Source organism: Symphalangus syndactylus, chromosome 6 (genome assembly GCF_028878055.3).
Source record: "Symphalangus syndactylus isolate Jambi chromosome 6, NHGRI_mSymSyn1-v2.1_pri, whole genome shotgun sequence".
NCBI classification, from domain to species: Eukaryota; Metazoa; Chordata; class Mammalia; order Primates; family Hylobatidae; genus Symphalangus; species Symphalangus syndactylus.
In genome coordinates this window covers 43,590,185-43,608,562 of record NC_072428.2, presented here as the reverse complement: position 1 = coordinate 43,608,562, position 18,378 = coordinate 43,590,185, and the positions used below count along the sequence as shown (strand labels likewise).

The window sequence follows — 18,378 nt, the reverse complement described above, 5'->3', positions numbered from 1 at the left end:
GGGTCGAGCCCAGCCTGGCCAGAGCAAGTCCAGGAACAGGTGCTTCTTACTCTTCAGGGCACTGCTCAGATCCCCAAGCATAGTTTTGGAAACTCTGATCCAGAACCCTGGATTGCAGGTTTTAAATCTTTTTTTCTTTTGCGTTTACAAGTAATACAAAATCATTATGGAAAAATACTAAAAAGAATGAAGAAGAAAATAAGTTTCCCTTCATCTCATTAACCAGAAATAAGTTGTTGTTTTTCGTCCTGATTACAGAAATAAAATAGTCATTGTAGAAAATCTAGAAGATAAAGTTAAGGGAAACGCTGATCTATCATTGATTGTCACTTTTGGTATGATCTTTTCAGTCTTTTCCTATGTACATTTTTGTTTTGTTTTGAGACAGGGTCTGGCTCTATTGCCCAGGTTGGATTGCAGTGGTGTGGTCTTGGCTCACTGCAACCTCTACCTCCGGGACTCAAGCAATCTTCCTACGTCAGCCTTCCAAGTAGGTGGGACTACAGGCACGTGCCACCGTGCTGGGCTAATTTTTGTATTTTTTGGTGGAGATGGGGTTTGCCTTGTTGCCTGGGCTGGTCTCGCTCTCCTGAGCTCAAGCAATCCTCCCATCTTGGCCTCTCAAAGTGCTGAGATTACAGATGTGAGTGACTGTGTCTGGCCTACGTACAAAGTTTTTAAAACAAATTAAATTATATCACAAATATGGTTTGCTATGGTATTTTTAAATTATTTGTATAGTATGAGCATTTCCAATCATTTTAAAATGTATTTCTACTTCTTTACTTTTAAAATCATTTAATTTTTTATTAATTAATGAATAGGTAATATGTCTACATGGTACAAAATTTGAAAAACATGAAAGAACATAAAGTGAATAATTTTTCCCTTTATTCTTGCTCCCCAAATGGGCCACCAGTGTTAACAGGGTTTTATATGTCCTTCCTAATATAGTTTATCCATTTACACACACACACCCACATTCCATTTAATATATTTAGGATATAGTTCCACAGAACTACATGAGTGGAATGAACAATCTCATTGTTTTGAACAGCTGTATAGTATATTACATTGAAAGCTGTCCCATACTATTTACCCAATGCCCTGTTGGTAGACATTTAGGGCATTTCCAGCTTTTGCATTAAAGCAATATTGTAATAACTTTCCTTGTATATATTTATATATATCATTAGACACAAATGCAAATCTTTCAGTATAAATTCCTAAAAGTTAAATTCCTGGGTCAAAGGGTTTGCGCATTTTAAATTTCAATAGATATTGCCAAATATCTTCCCACTTCCAGAGTATGTGGGACTCCAAGATGGCCCAGATAATCTTCATCTGGTTCATATTCCCAAGTGCTCTTCTCCCACATTAAATCAGAGCTTGTCTATGTGATGCATAGTGTGGTGGAGATGATAGTGTGTGACTTCTGGGGCTAGATTATAAAAGGTCTTGCAGCTAAAATCTGTTCCCTTACTCAGGAGAGAGACACCATGTCATGACAACACTTGTCATGAGAAAGCCCTGAGGAGAAGTCCCTGTGGGGAGAAACTGAGACCTCCCACCAATAACTAGAATCGCCTTGCCAGCCATGTGAGTGAGGTATTTTGGAAGGAAACTGTGCATATCCAGTCGAGCTTTCAGCTGAGGGTAATCTCATGAAATACCCCAAGCCAGAAAGATCCCACTAAGATGTTCCAAAATAACTTACACACAGAAACTAGGAGACATGACAAGTGTTTATTGTTGTCGTAAGCCACTAACTTTAAGAGTTTGTTATATTGCAATAGGTAACTAACAGTGTATGAGAGTTCCAGTTCTCTCTCTCCCTCAATAACACAAATTATCAACTATTTTACTCTTTCACTAGTGATAATGGTATCTCATGTTGCTTTAATTTGCATCTCTCTTATTTGGAGTGAGGTGGAGCACTTTTTCATATATTTAAGAAAATTAGCCGGGCGTGATGGCTCACACCTGTAATCCCAGCACTTTGGGAGGCTGAGGAGAGCAGATCATGAGATCAGGAGTTCAAGACCAGCCTGACCAACATGGTGAAACCCCGTCTCTACTACAGATACAAAATTTAGCCGGGCGTGGTGGCATGCGCCTGTAATCCCAGCTACTCAGGAGGCTGAGCCAGGAGAATCACTTGAACCCGGGAGGCAGAGGTTGCAGTGAGCCTAGATCGTGCCACTGCACTCCAGCCTGGGTGATAGAACAAGACTCCATCTCAAAAAAAAAAAAAAAAAAAAAAAAAGGAAATTAGTATTTTCTGTAAACTGTGTATGTATTTTCTCTAAGTGTCATTTTTTCACAGAGGCCTAATATTTCACCAAATAAGTTTAATGTGACTAATTTAACTATTCTCTTATTATCAGACACTGAAGTAAATTTCCACATTTTGATATGAGCAATACTGGCATAAACATCACAATTCTTTCTCCATATATCTGATCATTTCCTGAAAGGGGATTACTATAAAGAGAATTATTGGGCAAAAGTGCAATTATAAAACAGAGTATGTGTAATCAGAGCTGTCTTGAAATCTGTCTAATTTCTTAAGGCTCTTTGTACAGACTAGTAAATGTCTTTTGTTTTTTGTTTTGTTTTGTTATGAGATAGAGTTTCACTCTTTTTGCCCAGGCAGGGGCGCAGTAGCATGATCTCGGCTCACTGCAGCCTCCTCCTCCCGGGTTCAAGTGATTCTCCTGCCTCCGCCTCCCAAGTAGCTGGGACTACAGGTGCCCGCCACTATGCCCGGCTAATTTTTTGTATTTTTAGTAGAGATGGGGTTTCACCATGTTGGCCAGAATGGTCTCAAACTCCTGGCTTCAGGTGATCTGCCCGCCTTAGCCTCCCAAAGTGCTGGGATTACAAGTGTGAGCCACCATGCACGGCCACAAATGTCTTTTACAAAAAACTTTCGTTAACATATATTCCTACTTGTAGTATCTATCTCACCCCCAACCTTCACCAAAGTATTATCATTAAAAAAAATGTGCTGAGTGTGGTAGCTTACACCTGCAATCCCAGCACTTTGGGAGGCCAAGGTGGGAAGAATACTTGAGGCCAGGAATTCAAGACCAGGCTGGGCAACAAAGCAAGATCCCATCTTTACAAACTAAAAAAAATTAGCCAGTCATGGTGGCATGTACCTGTAGTCCCAGCTACTAGGGAGGCTGAGGAGGGAGCATCACTTGAGCCCAGGAGGTTGAGGCTTCAGTGAGCCATGATAGTGCCACAGTACGCCAGCCTGACCAACCGAGCAAGACCCTGTTACCAAAAAAAAAAAAAAAAAAAAAAAAAAAAGTTTCTAAAAGACAAAAATGGCCTTATACTAGCAACATTGCTTTGGAGGAGCATTCTCATCAAGAATTGAGAGATTCTACTCAATCCCAACTTGGGAATTTTCTCAATACCAACTTTCCTACCTGAAGTTGGAATTGCACCAAGACATGATTATTCAGTAGAGACTCCTTAGGGCCTCCAGCATCATCACAGATTCCCACTGTCACCTGCCTGCTTCCTGAAATGAACCTAGCTTGGACAATAACTTAAGAAAAGTCAGCTGCTAAGTTTGTGAGAACCACAGAAGCTGAGATCCAATGCTCAAAGTTTTGGCCACATGGATGCCAAATTTCTGGGATATCTCTGATTATACATATTCTGGACATAATCCCAAAAGCACACGCATGCTTGTCAGACCTGATGTCCCCAGACAGGGTGTGGAAAATGTGGGTGCAAATCTCATTACACATGCATTTCCTTGGCTCAGATTCCCCAGGCAGACTGTGAGGTACAATCAGGATGGGCCTATGAATGGAAGAGAGGCAAGAGCCCAGGGCCTTGACTAGGAGGAGTGAAAGTCTCCTGAAGTAAGATCTCAGGACCCCAGGCCTGTCAACTTCCCCTTCCAGGAGGTTTGGAATTCTCCAGGCCTCAAAAGCCTCTTTGATAAAACCTCAAACCAAGAGAGTTCATGTGATATTATTTAAGCTTCAGGCCTCCTTTCTGCCCAGTCCCAGTCTCGTGCTGCTCAGCAGTCAGGATCCTGCCCTCTTCTCTGACATTCCCTCCCAGTCCTGCCCTGGACATTCTCACAGGCTCCTCATGGACCTGGTCTTGCCTGCCCTGCTTCCAGCCCGGTGACACCCTCCAGCCTTCCTGCCTGCCTTTCCTACTCAGAACTGTGGATCACAGGCCTTCCCTGGGACCTTGGGGAATTAAAAGAAGAAGGAAGAGAGCCTGCTTCCTACACCTCTAGTTAATTAGAACACTTGGGGCCAAGGCACACCACAGCCCCTTAGCAAAGGCTTTTTCTCAAGACAGTGGCTATGAGGCAGCCCCCTCCAAATCCACACATAGAGTGACCACATTGTCGAAACCAACCCAATCACAATGTCTAACAAAATAGGGGTATCTCTGATTGTACTATTTTAGAAAATTCTCATAAAGGTAAGGAATTATTTAACAGGCTGCTTTTATGTGGGGAAGATCACTTACAAATAAGATATAAGGAAAATACCCCAAAATATTAATCTTTGTCTTTCCTGAAACTTTCTGACTTTCACCTAATAAGCAAAGTCATCCACGTTGCCTTAAGAAGTGAAGGCCTTGGCCGGGCGCGGTGGCTCACGTCTGTAATCCCAGAACGTTGGGAGGCCAAGGTGGGTAGACCATGAGGTCAAGAGTTCAAGACCAGCCTGGCCAAGATGATGAAACCCCGTCTCTACTAAAAATACAAAAAATTAGTCAGGGGCAGTGACAGGTGCCTGTAATCCCAGCTACTCGGGAGGCTGATTCAGGAGAATCACCTGAACCCAGGGGTCGGATGTTGCAGTGAGCCAAGATCCGAGATCGTGCCACTGTACTCCAGCCTGGGTAACAGAGTGAGACTCTGTCTCAAAAAAAAAAAAAAAAAAAAAAAGAAGTGAGGGCCTTGAGGAGGTGAGTTCAGAGACCATTAGATATTAAGCCACACAAGTGATGGTGCCAAGAGGTGGTTCCACTGAAACAATTCCCCCCACACCCCCATTAAATGTCATTAGTTACCCCCTGCAGTCTCTCCACAACAACACACAACCTAAGTTACAATTAAACTAATTCCCAAATTCCCAGCCCCTGATTTCCAGTAAGATTGTTCTGTCTATAGAAATCCATTCCTACCACAGGCCCCTACCCACCCCAAAGCCTCAGAGCAGGATTATACTGTTTAACGATTCCACATCCCACAGGGCAAACATGGTGCCCAGTAGGCATGCTATGTTTGTTGGACTGAACGAACCTTTGTGCATTAGTCTTGCTTCTGCCTAGTCCTGCCTCATGAACATTTTGAATCTTTCAGAAACTGTCTTTCAAATATTTGAACCATCAAGTTTTATCTGAATACTCTCCAGTGTAAAATTTCCAACCCCTTCAACTGTAGTGTGTGTGGCATTCATTCATTCATTCATTTAGTAATTGCATGCTCTGGGCTAATTACTGTGACAATGTGATTCAAATAACTGAGGTTCAATGTGAACCATGGGTGACAGAAAACTAGACTCATAATAGTGGAGCTGGTTTTTACATTTCATTAAATGGGTAATTTAAAATGGAAATAGAACAGGAAGGTCAAGTAAAACTCAGCCCCCCAGAATTACCCCTCTCTGATGTCTGAGTGTTGTGTAGGTAGTTTTGAAATTCAGAGTAAGTTACATCCCACTTTATATGATCCAATCTGCTTAGAACACAGATCTTGTTTCCCATAGTCAGAAACAATGGTACATACAGAGGTGAATCCTCCCTATACCCTGAAAATCCAGCAAAGAGAGAAATCCATACTGAAGCTAACATGCTGTACATTTGCCACTGAATATTATGAGGTATTCTGTGGCCACAGTTGCGATGATTAAACAAAACAGGAAAGCAACATAATAAGGAAATTTTTACTTATTTTGCTGGTCCTTGAGGATAAGCAGATATTGTTCATTTATTCATTCATTCGAAAACCACATATTGGGTTTATTTAGAAAAGAAGGAAAAACTAGTTGACTATATCTGCGGGGCTTCTAAAAGGGACTTCTGGACATCTCAAGGTACTCAGAGAGTAATGTAACTAAATTACATGTTATTTCTCTTCTGAATGCCCTGTTCTCTCTTCCTCAATACAGGTCTAACACCAACAATATTTACACACAGAAAGCATGAGTATGGCCATTTGGGGGGCTGTGATATTGTTATTGAGGAGTTTTCCAGAGATAACTAGAAAAGAGCTAGAAAACAATGGAAGGAACTTTAGAAGCTCACAGGTATGTAACTGAACTAAAGCAATTAACTGTGTACTGGAAAAGAAAAGAGGAATTTATTGTCTACTTGTGCCAATAAACAAGACAGATATTATTTTCACAATTCTACATGAGACAAAAGAAAGGAGGTGATAGGGAGGAGATCCGAGTCAGCATATTCTGTGTTGGCCTCCACAAGTTCCTGTCATCTAGGATGTCTCACTTGATTTCAGAGAAAGACCTAGGTAAGGGAGGGAAGAGTGACCTTCCCCATTGGCATCAGAGTTACCAGAAGCAACACCTACCACTGCCTCTGTGAGTTAAGGATGCCTGACCTGGGCAGCCAAACTATATATACCTCCAAATGTAGATCCAAAAGAAATCTATACACCTTGACCAAAACATAATTGTTTTAGAATAATTGCATAAATTCTCAAGAGAAGAAAAATAAAAAATAACTATTAACAACCATTATATTCTTCCCCACTTTATACTGCAGGATAATCCAGCATTGGTCACCCTGTGTAAAGGCTCTAAGGTGGATCCATCAGGCTGTCAGTCAAGTCTTTGTTGAGCTCCTTGGAAACGCACAATAGAAAACTATCCCTCGGGGAGCTTACAATCAAATAGGGAAGTAGATGTTATTAAATAAGAAACACGGCAGGGCACAGTGGCTCACGCCTGTAATCCCAACACTTTGAGAGGCTGAGGCAGAAGGATCACTTGAGCCCAGGAATTCAAGACCAGCCTAAGCAACATAGGGAGACTGTGTACAAATGATTTAAAAATTAGTTGGGCACCATGGTGTGCACCTGTGGTTTCAGCTACTAGGGAGGCTGAGGTAGAAGGATCGCTTGAGCTTGAGAGGTCAAGGCTGCAGTGAGCTGTCATCTTGCTCACTCTCTTGCCCAGGTCTCAGAGCAAGATCCTGTCTCCAAAATAATAATAATAAACAACTTGAAATAATTAAATTATTACAGGTGTGGAAAGGGAAGATCTCGGTTTCAATGGAGCATTGGATCTACACAAGTCAAGACGCAAAGAGTGGGCTTTGATGAAGACTGATGCTAAAGCTGAATTCTGGACAATGAGTAGCAATGAGCCATGTAAAGAAAAGGAAGTGAGTAGGTCCTGAGGCAAAACAGAGCTTGCCATGTTTGAGGAACTGTGAGAGAACTTTTGTGCCCAGTGGGAGAACACTAAGAATGAAATTGGCTCAAAATGAGGCTGGAGATGTAGGCTTAGATTACATAAGTTGGCCAGAGTAGGAATTTTAGATTTCATTTTAAAAATCAATGGGGAATCATTAAACTGCTTTAAGTTAAGAGAGGAGGAATAGCTTCAGAGCAAATTTCCATTTTTTAAAGATTATTTTAGGGGTAAGACTTCCAGAATAGCTATCACCATTCCCCCATCACCACATACCCCCCACCACCATCTCCCCCCACTATAATCCCACATTCCCCCACATCCCCCCCACCACATCCCCCCCTACCACCACCACATCCTCCCCCTAACCACCACCACATCCTCCCCCTAACCACCACATCCCCCCCACCACCTCATCCCCCCTACCACCTCCACATCCCCCCCACGTCCCCCCCACTACCACATCCCCCCCACCACCACCACATCCCCTCTACCACCACTACACCCCCACCACCTCCACATCCCCCCACCACCTCCACATCCCCCCACCACCTCCACATCCCCCCACCACCTCCACATCCCCCCTACCACCTCCACATCCCCCCTACCACCTCCACATCCCCCCTACCACCTCCACATCCCCCCTACCACCTCCACATCCCCCCTACCACCTCCACATCCCCCCTACCACCTCCACATCCCCCCTACCACCTCCACATCCCCCCTACCATCACCATCCCTGGATCATGGAAGCTGTATTCTAGGCAGGCACATCCGAGATGACCAGGGTACTCTTTCTCCACCCAGCCCTCAGTCATAGGATAGAAATTACCTCAGGCAAGGCAAGCTGCAAACACTGGCAGTCCAATAGCCCTCTGCCCACATTCCATGTGCTCTTAGGAGAGTTTCCATGCCAGGAAGGTCAAGCCAAGTAGACAAGGGGTTACCATCCACCCACCCCAACCCTATTCATAGAGCAAGGGTGTCACATCGAGAAGTAGGTCTCCACCCCCAACTCCAGTGCATAGCACAGGGTCTCTGCCCAGGGGAGAGGCAGGCCATGAGATGAAGAGCTCTGCGGCTCTGCCTGAGGGGACCAGCTGTTTGGAACACAGAGTGGAGAACTCCAGGCCTAAGAATGCTGTGGATCATGGACAACACGGGGAAACCCTAGCTCTAAAAAAAAAAAAAAAAAAAAAAAAAAAAAAAAAAAAAAAAAAAAAATTAGAAAAATTAGCCTGTGTGGTGGTGCATGCCTGTAATCCCAGCTACTCAGGAGGCTGAGGTGGGAAGATCACCTGAGTCTGGGGAGGTCGAGGCTGCAGTGAGCAGTGATCATGCTACTGCACACTGCACTGCAGCCAGGGCAACAGAGCAAGCCCCTGTGTAAAAAAGAAAAACAAACAACAACAACGCTGTGGAACACCATAAAGATCAGGCGGAGAATAATTAAGAGGAGGCTGGTAGCTCCGTTATACAAGCAAAATAGCAGAACAGAAGTTTAACAGAACCAGGAAAAGACAGCCAAAAAGAGGCCTGGTAGGATCACAGTCAACTCTAGGGGTCAAAAGGGTTGTGTGCAGGCACAAGGCTGCCCCCACACAGGAGCAATTGGAGCAGACGTGGGGACGGACTTGAAAGCATTCCCCAAGCCTCACAGACTCATCAACACAAGGTGAAGCTTTAGTGGAACAAGGAGCTTAAACAGAACATCTGACAAAACACTAAGTGAACAATAAGCTACTCTGCCCCAAGAGGCAACTCCTATGAAGCCAAGCTTAAAAATAAAATCACACTCAGCCCTGGCAGCCTAGAAGACTGTGTGAATACACAAGGCCGCTTCCTCAGGAGCAATGAGAGGAAACTTCCAAGTTACTAGTCCTCGGCTGAATCTTGAACAAAAATGTAAACTTCCTGCCCTGTGATAGCTGAATGCACACCACACATACATCCAACAGTAAAAGGTAAAAATTTCACTGGTGACTTCCAGTTTCCAGTCTAGCATGTAAGAAGCTTGGAAGTCACCATTTCATTGTAACAATTAAAAAGCTAAGCACACAGAAAAACCAACTCTTCTTAGATCAGAGAAAGAAGTGAGGTTAAGGTGCAAACCTCTGCCCCTAAAATTGGAAAGACCGACCGGTGAGTACAGAGAATCACAACTTACCACAGCAGAAACCACATGCAGAAACTTCCTCGGAACCAACGCTGGGGTACAGAAATCTGAACTGTAGCTGATAAATTGCTGGAGATAAAAATTCCTTGGGGTCCCAGTCATCAGGGACCCTACACTTTTGCGAGTTTTAACTGCTAGAATCCACAGGGTCTCACAGTGATTTTGGGGAAAAATCTCCTTGTGCTTCTAGCAGAAGAGAGGAGAAAAGGGAACCATTTTGAAGTACACCAGTGCATTTTATTCTTCTTAACAAGGTCTGCCCTCAGGAGAAAGTAGTTAACTGGAGCCTAACCAGCTGGAGTTTTATCAGCACCTAACAGGGAGGAAGGGAAATACCCAAATCTACTACAGCTGGTTCTAGCCTTCCACGTAAAGGAAGAAAAATACCTAACTCTAGCCCCTTCCAGATTTCCATGTGAGAGAAGGGAAATGCTTAACTCCAGCCCACTCTTGTTATTCTGCTCCACCTGGGCTGGGAGGTGCTGAGAAGCACATGTGAAGTTCACAGTCCAGAGGCACAGGCTCACTAAAAGACTGAAAACTACCTATGGGCCTGTAGAGCACTTCTCCACCCCACAATACCTTACCACCACATTACTGAAGGCCTGTTTAGGGCGGTTCCTTTAACCCAGAACATCATCTCCGGTCATCATGAAGAAATTATGAGGCATACTCTAAAACAAAGGACACAGTTCAAAGAAACAAAGCAAGCATCAGAGCCAGATTCAAATATGGCAAGAATATTGGAATTATCAGACCAGGAATTTAAAACAAATATCATTAATATGCTAAGGGCTCTAATGAATAAATTTGGGAGAACACAGTAACAGATGGTCAATATAAGTAGAGAGGTGGAAATTCAAAGAAAAAATGCTAGAGATCAAAAACAACAGAAGAGAAATGGGAGACTACTTTGGTGGGGTTATTAGTAGACTGGACACAGCTGAGGAAAGAGTCACTGCGCTTAAGGATACCTCAGTAGAAACCTCCAAAGTCGAAAATCAAATAGGAAAAAAAGACTAGAAAAAAACAACAGAATGTCTAAAAACTGTGAGACAATTACAAAAGGTGTAAATATACATAATGAGAATACTAGAAGGAGAAGAAAAAAAGGAACAAAAAATTATTTTTAAAAGAATAATTATTTTAAATATTTGAAAAAATAATGACTAAGAATTTCTGCAAATTAATGTCAGACACCAAACCACAGATACAGGAAACTCAGAGAACATCAAGCATCATAAATGCCAAAAACCTACACCTAGGTATATCATATTTAAACTACAGAAAATTAAAGATAAAGAAAAAGACCCTGAAAGAAGTAGAGAAAATGGCCGAGCGTGGTGGCTCATTCCTGTAATCCCAGCACTTTGGGAGGCCAAGGCTGGTGGATCGCTTGAGGCCAGGAGTTCAAGACCAGCCTGGCCAACATGGAGAAACCCCATCTCTACAAAAAATACAAAAATAATTAGCTAGGCATGGTGGCATGCACCTGTAATCCCAGCTACTTGGGAGGCTGAGGCAGGAGAATCGCTTGAACCTGGGAGACAGAGGTTTCAATGAGCCGAGATCGTGCCACTGCACTTTAGCCTGGGCAACAGAGAAACTCTGTTTCCAAAAAAAAAAAAAAAAAAAAAGTAGAGAAAATGAACACACCTTATCTACATAGAAGCAAAGATAAGAATTACATACAACTTCTCCTCAGAAAGCATGCAAGCAAAAACAGAGTGAAATACTTCAAGTGTTGAAAGTAAAAAACCACCAACCTAGAATGCTGTACCCTGAAAAATTATCTTTCAAAAATGAAGGAGAAATAAAGGCTTGCAGACCAAAAAAAAAAAAAAAAATTGAAGGAATTCGTTACCAGTACACCTGAGTTTCAAAAAATGTTGCAAGAATTTATTTAGAGAGAAGGGAAATGATATAGGTAAGAAACTTGAATCTATATAAACAAAGAACAGAAGAGAAGGCATATGTGAAGATAAAATAAAAACTATTATTTTTCTAATTCTTTTTTTTTTTTTTTTTGAGACGGAGTCTTGCTCTGTCGCCCAGGCTGGAGTGCAGTGGCACAATCTCGGCTCACTGCAAGCTCCGCCTCCTGGGTTCACGCCATTCTCCTGCCTCAGCCTCCCAAGTAGCTGGGACTACAGGCGCCCGCCACCACGCCCAGCTAATTTTTTGTATTTTTAGTAGAGAGGGGGTTTCACCGTGGTCTCAATCTCCTGACCTCGTGATCCGCCTGCCTCGGCCTCCCAAAGTGCTGGGATTACAAGCGTGAGCCACCGCGCCCGGCCTATTTTTCTAATTCTTAATTGATCTAATAGATAAGTTTATTTAAAATAATAATAAGAAACTCTAAGAAAGGAGAGAAAATGAAATTATAGATAACGCTCTCTTAAAACCACAAAAGGAAGAAAAAAAGACAAAAATAGGAACATAGAACAAGGGCAACAATGGAAAACAGTTTTTAAAATGATAGATATTGGCCGGACGCAGTGGCTCATGCCTTTAATCCTAGCACTTTGGGAGGCCGAGGCAGGTAGATCACCTGAGGTCACGAGTTCAAGACCAGCCTGACCAACATGGTGAAACCCTGTCTGTACTAAAAATACAAAAATTAGTTGGGCAGGGGGCGGGCACCTGTAATCCCAGCTACTCTGAAGGCTGAGGCAGGAGAATCGCTTGAACCTGGGAGGTGGAGTTTGCAGTAAGTCGAGATTGTGCCATTGCACTCTAGCCTGGGCAACAAAGTGAAACTCCATCTCAAAAAAAAAAATTTCGATCAGAAATCAATGAAATTGAAATTGGAAATCAATAGAGAAAATTGATAAAATCAAAAGCTGTTTCTTTGAAAAGATCAACAAAACCAATAAGTCTCAAGCCATGCAAGCTAATTTAAAAAAAAAAGAGAAAATACAAATTGCTAATATCAGAAACAGAAGAGGGAACATCACTATAAACATTAAAAGAATAATTTTTAAAATACTATAAACAACTCAATGCTAATAAATTTGATAACGTAGATGAAATAGACCAATTCCTTGAAATACAATCTTCCAAACTCACACAAGAGTAAATTGACAATCTCAATAGGCCTATATCTATTAAAGAAATTGAATCAATAGCTTTCCAAAACAGAAAGGACCAGGCCCAGATGGGTTCACTGGTTAACTCTACCAAACATTTAAGGAAGAAATGCTTCCAACTCTCTGCAATCTCATTCAGAAGATAGAAGCAGAGGGAATATTCCCTAGCTCATTCTATGAAGCCAGCATTACTCAATTCCAAAAGCAGACAAAGACATTACTAAAATTAAAAAACTCATAGATCAATGCTTCTCATGACTACAGAAGCAAAAATTTTCAACAAAATATTAGCAAATTAAATAAAAAAATTATAAAAAGAATTATACCTCAAGACCTAGTGGGATTTATTAAGGGTATTTAAAACGTATTCAGTATTCAAAAATCAATTAATATAATCCATCATATCATTAGGTTAAAGAAGAAAAATCATATGATTATATCAAGAGATGCAGAAAAGCCATTTGACAAAATCCAACACCCATTCATAATAAATACTCTCAGTTAACTAGGAATAGAGGGTGCTATAGTTTGGATGTTTGTCCCCTTCAAATCTTATGTTCAAATTTGATCCCCAGTGTGGTGGTGTTGACAGGTAGAGCCTAACAGGAAGTGGATGGGTCATGGGGGTGGGCCCGTAATGAATAGATTAATGCCCTCCTTTGGTGGGGGAAGGAGTGGAGTCAGTGAATGAGTTCTTGCACTATTAGTTGCCATAAGAGCTGATTCTTAAAAAACAAACAAACAAACAAAAAACTAGCATTTTCCCTTTCTCTTGCTTCCTCTCTCACCATATGATCACTGAACACATTGGCTTGCCTTCACCTTCCGCCATGAGTTGAAGCAGCCCGAATCCCTCACCAGAAGCAGATGCTGACGCTATGCTTATTTTACAGCATGAAGAACTGTGATGCAAATCAACCTCTTTTCTTTATAAGTTACCCAGCCTCCGGTATTCCTTTATAGCAACACTAAATGGACTAAGAAGGGAACTTCCCACCTTACTAAAGAATATTTACAAAAAATTACTGCAGTTAACAGCATACTTAATGGTAAGTAACTTAAAATTTTCTGAATAAGATCAGAAACATGATATGTCTCCTCTCATCATTAATTTTGAATATTGCACTGGAAGTTTCAGCCAATACAATAAGATTTAAAAATAAATAAATAAATAAAAGGGTTACAAATAGGGAAGAAAGAAAGAAAACAGGGGACATGATTATCTATTTAGAAAATCCAAAAAAATTCATTTAATAACTGGAAATAATAAGTGAACATAGCAATGTTATAGGATACAAGATTAATATACAAAAGCCAATCACTTTTTATATATACCAGAAATAAACAAGTGGGATTTGAAAATAAAAATACAATGCCATTTACCTTAGAACCAAAAGCAATGAAGTACTTAGGCATAAATCTAACAAAATATGTATTTAGGATGGTGCAAAGGTAATTGTGGGTTTTGCAATTATTTTAATGGCAAAAACTGCAATTTCTTTTTTTTTCTTTTCTTTTTTTTTCTTTTGAGATGATGAAGTCTCGATCTGTCACCCAGGCTGGAGTGCAATGGCATGATCTTGGCTCATTGCAACCTGTGCCTCCTGGGTTCAAGTGATTCTCCTGTCTCAGCCTCCCAAGTAGCTGGGATTACAGGCGTGTGCCACCAGGCCCAGCTAATTTTTTTGTATTTTTGTAGAGATAGGGTTTCTCCATGTTGGCCAGGCTGGTCTCGAACTCCTGACCTCAAGTGATCCACCTGCCTCAGCCTCCCAAAGTGCTGGGATTATAGGCGTGAGCCACCGCACCCGGCCAAAAAAACTGCAATTTCTTTCATATACATGTTGTGTATGATATGAGAAAAGTTACGAAACTCTGATGAAAGAAGGACTAAATAAATGGAGAGAGATTCCATGTTCATGAATAGGAAGATTCAGTTATATTAATAGAGCATATTAGGAATGGAAAAGGAATCAAATAATAGCAAGATACTATTTTTTAATTCAAATTCAGAAAATACCTTTATAGAATTTCTAAAAATACAAAACAGTCCCTGAAATTAAAAACACAAAATACAGTGGGCTGCCTAAAGATCATATTAGATACTACCAAGCTAGAAGACAAGGCTAAGATTGTAAAAGAAATGAAGTCTTAAAAAGAAAAATTGGGCCTGGTGCAGTGGCTCAGACCTGTAATTCCAGCACTTTGGGAGGCCTGGGTAGGTGGACTGTTTGAGCTCAGGTGTTTGAGACCAGCCTGGGCAACATGACAAAACCCCATCTCTACATAAAACACACACACACACACACACACACAAAGTAGCTGGGTATGGTGGCTCATGCCTGTAGTCCCAGCTACTTGGGGGGCTGAGGTGCAAGGATCAATTGAGCCTTGGAGGTCAAGGCTGCAGTGCACCATGATCACACCACTGCACTCCAGCCTGGGAGACAGACTAGCCCCACAACTTTCAAACCTGATTGAAATATGTTAAAACAGATTTAAAGACTTCTTTGAACCCCAAATTGGATAAATATATTTAAAAACTATATCTAGGTTTATTATAGTCAACCTGCTGAAAATCAAATGCAAAGAGTAAAATAAACATAGGAAAAAGCACATTGCCTTCAAAAGAAATAAGACCTGGATGCCTTTTGGCTGGGCGCAGTGGCTCACGCCTGTAATCTCAACACTTTGGGAGGCCGAAGTGGGTGGATCATGAGGTCAGGAGATCGAGACCATCCTGGGTCACACAGTGAAACCCCGTCTCTACTAAAAATACAAAAAATTAGCTGAGCGTGGTGGCGGGCGCCTGTAGTCCCAGCTACTTGGGAGGCTGAGGCAGGAGAATGGTGTGAACCCGGGAGGCGGAGCTTGCAGTGAGCCGAGAGCGTGCCATTGCACTCCAGCCTGGACGACAGAGCAAGACTCCATCTCAAAAAAAAAAAAAAACCAGCCTGGCCAACATAATGAAACCTCATATCTAGTAAAAATACAAAAAAAAAAAAAAAAAAAAAAAGACTCGGTTGCCTTTTTAGCAAAGTTATAAAAGACAGAAGACAATAAAAGATAATCTTCCAAATGGGATTTTAAAGAAATCTGCCAACTTAGAATTTTATCTTTTTTTTTTTTTTTGAGACGGAGTCTTCCTGTCTCCCAGGCTGAGGTGCAGTGGCGCGATCTCGGCTCACTGCAACCTCCGCCTCCCGGGTTCACGCCATTCTCCTGACTCAGCCGCCCGAGTAGCTGGGACTACAGGCGCCGGCCACCATGCCTGGCTAATTTTTTGTATTTTTAGTAGAGACAGGGTTTCACCGTGTTTGCCAGGATGCGATCTCCTGACCTCATGATCCGCCCACTTCGGCCTCCCAAAGTGCTGGGATTACAGGCGTGAGCCACCGCATCCGGCCTAGAATTTTATCTTTTAAAATTAAAGTAAACGCGGTGGCTCAAGCCTGTAATCCCAGCACTTTGGGAGGCCGAGGCGGGCAGATCACGAGGTAGGAGATCGAGACCATCCTGGCTAACACGGTGAAACCCCGTCTCTACTAAAAATACAAAAAATTAGCCGGGCGTGGTGGCGGGCGCCTGTAGTCCCAGCTACTCCGGAGGCTGAGGCAGGAGAATGGCGTGAACCCGGGAGGCGGAGCTTGCACTGAGCCGAGATTGCGCCACTGCACCTCAGCCTGGGAGACAGGGAGACTCCGTCTCAAAAAAAAGAAAAGAAAAGAAAAAAAAAGTTAAAGTAAAAACTTTTCAGACAAGGCTGAGAAAATGTGTCACCAAAAGCCTTGTACTGTAAGAAATACTTAAGGGAATTCTTCATACTAAATGAAAATGACCCCAGTCAGAAGCATTTAACTATAAATATGTAGATAAAATAAATAAATTTTTATTGTTTAAAAACACTAGTAACAGGCCGGGCGCGGTGGCTCAAGCCTGTAATCCTAGCACTTTGGGAGGCCGAGGTGGGCGGATCACGAGGTCAGGAGTTCGAGACCATCCTGGCCAACATAGTGAAACCCTGTCTCTACTAAAAATACAAAAAAATTAGCAGGGCGTGGTGGCGGGCACCTGTAGTCCCAGCTACTCGGGAGGATAAGGCAGGAGCATGGCGTGAACCCGGGAGGCGGAGCTTGCAGTGAGCCAAGATGGTGCCACTGCACTCCAGCCTGGGGGACAGAGCCAGACTCTGTCCCAAAAAAAAAAAAACACTAGTAACAATGCCAGGTAGGGATTAAAACATAGGTAGTAATAAAATGTGACAATAACATAAAGTGTGTGAAGGACATAAATGGAACCAAACTTGTAAAATTTTTTTTTTTTTGAGATGGAGTCTCACTCTGTCACCCAGGTTGGAGTGCAGTGGCACAATCTTGGCTCACTGCAACCTCCGCCTCCCACGTTCAAGCAATTCTCCTGGCTCAGCCTCCTGAGTAGCTGGGATTACAGGTGCCCACCACCATGCCTGGCTAATTTTTGTATTTCTAGTAGAGACAGGGTTTCACCATTTTGGCCAGGCTGGTCTCAAATTCCTGACCTCAGGCGATCTGCCTGACTCGGCCTCCCAAAGTGCTGGGATTACAGGTGCTAGCCACAATGCCCGGCCAACTTGTAAATTTTTGGCATAGTTCAGAAAGTGGCAAAAGTATTCATTTAAGGTAGGCTTTCATAAATCAAAGAATATGTTGTCATTTATTTCGTAACCACTAAATGATTAATAAAAGTATACATTACTCGAAGACCAAAACAGAAGAAAAAGGTCATAAGAAAAATATTTTGTTAATCCAAAAGAGAGTAAGGGAGGAGCAAGGAAGAAACAAAGGAATAGAATGAACAAATAGAAAATGAACAGAAGGACAGTAGACCCAAATCAATTGTATCATTAAGTATAAACGTTAAATATAAACAGGTGAATCACTGCAATTAAAAGATAAATACTCTGAGGTGGGAAGATCACTGGAGGTCAGGAATTCAAGACCAGCCTGGGCAGCACAGCAAGACCCTGTCTCTTAAAACATGGAAAAAAAAATTAGCTGGGTGTGGTGGCATGTGCCTGTAGTCCCAGCTATTTAGGAAGCTGAGGCGGGAGGATAGTCAGAGCCAAGGAAGTCAAGGCTTCAGTGAACCATGATCCGGCCATTGCACTCTAGCCTGGATGACAGAGCCAGATCCTGTCTCAAGAAATATATATTTATACTTTTTTAAAAGTCAACTATACGCTGTTTATATGGACCTGGTACAGTGGCTCATGCCTGTAATCCCAGCACTTTGGGAGGCTGAGGGGGGCGGATCACCTGAGGTCAGGAGTTTGAGACCAGCTGGCCAAAATGGTGAAACCCCGTCTCCACTAAAAATACAAAAAAAATTAGCTGGGCATGGTGGTGGGCACCTGTAATCCAACTACTCAGGAGGCTGAGGTGGGAGAATCGCTTGAACCCAGGAGGTGGAGGTTGCAGTGAGCCGAGATCATGCCACTGCACTCCAGCCTGGGCAACAGAGTGAGACTCCGTCTCAAAAAAAAAAAGAAAGAAAAGAAAGAAAAAAAAAGCTGTTTATATACCCAGGGGGAAAAAATCCTTTTAAGTATAAAGTTAAGATACGTTGAGAGAAAAAGAAAGAAGAAACATTGTATTTTGGTGTATGTTCCCTATACACTTGAAAATAATGTGCATTATGCAGTGGTTGGCTG

At 42.3% G+C, this 18,378-nt stretch overlaps 1 long non-coding RNA gene across 2 annotated transcripts in view; it reads left to right on the top strand.

The window, feature by feature from the left end:
• LOC129483900 (uncharacterized) overlaps positions 1–18,378 on the top strand; it is a 50,441-nt gene that overhangs the window by 13,144 nt on the left and 18,919 nt on the right. Inside the window, exons 2-3 of one of the 2 annotated variants that reach the window (XR_008658328.2) lie at positions 7,256–7,395; positions 13,653–13,738. This is a non-coding gene — a long non-coding RNA (uncharacterized lncRNA). Of the gene's footprint in view, positions 1–7,255; positions 7,396–13,582; positions 13,739–18,378 lie in introns of both variants that reach the window. The other variant, XR_008658327.2, reaches the window with a different exon arrangement.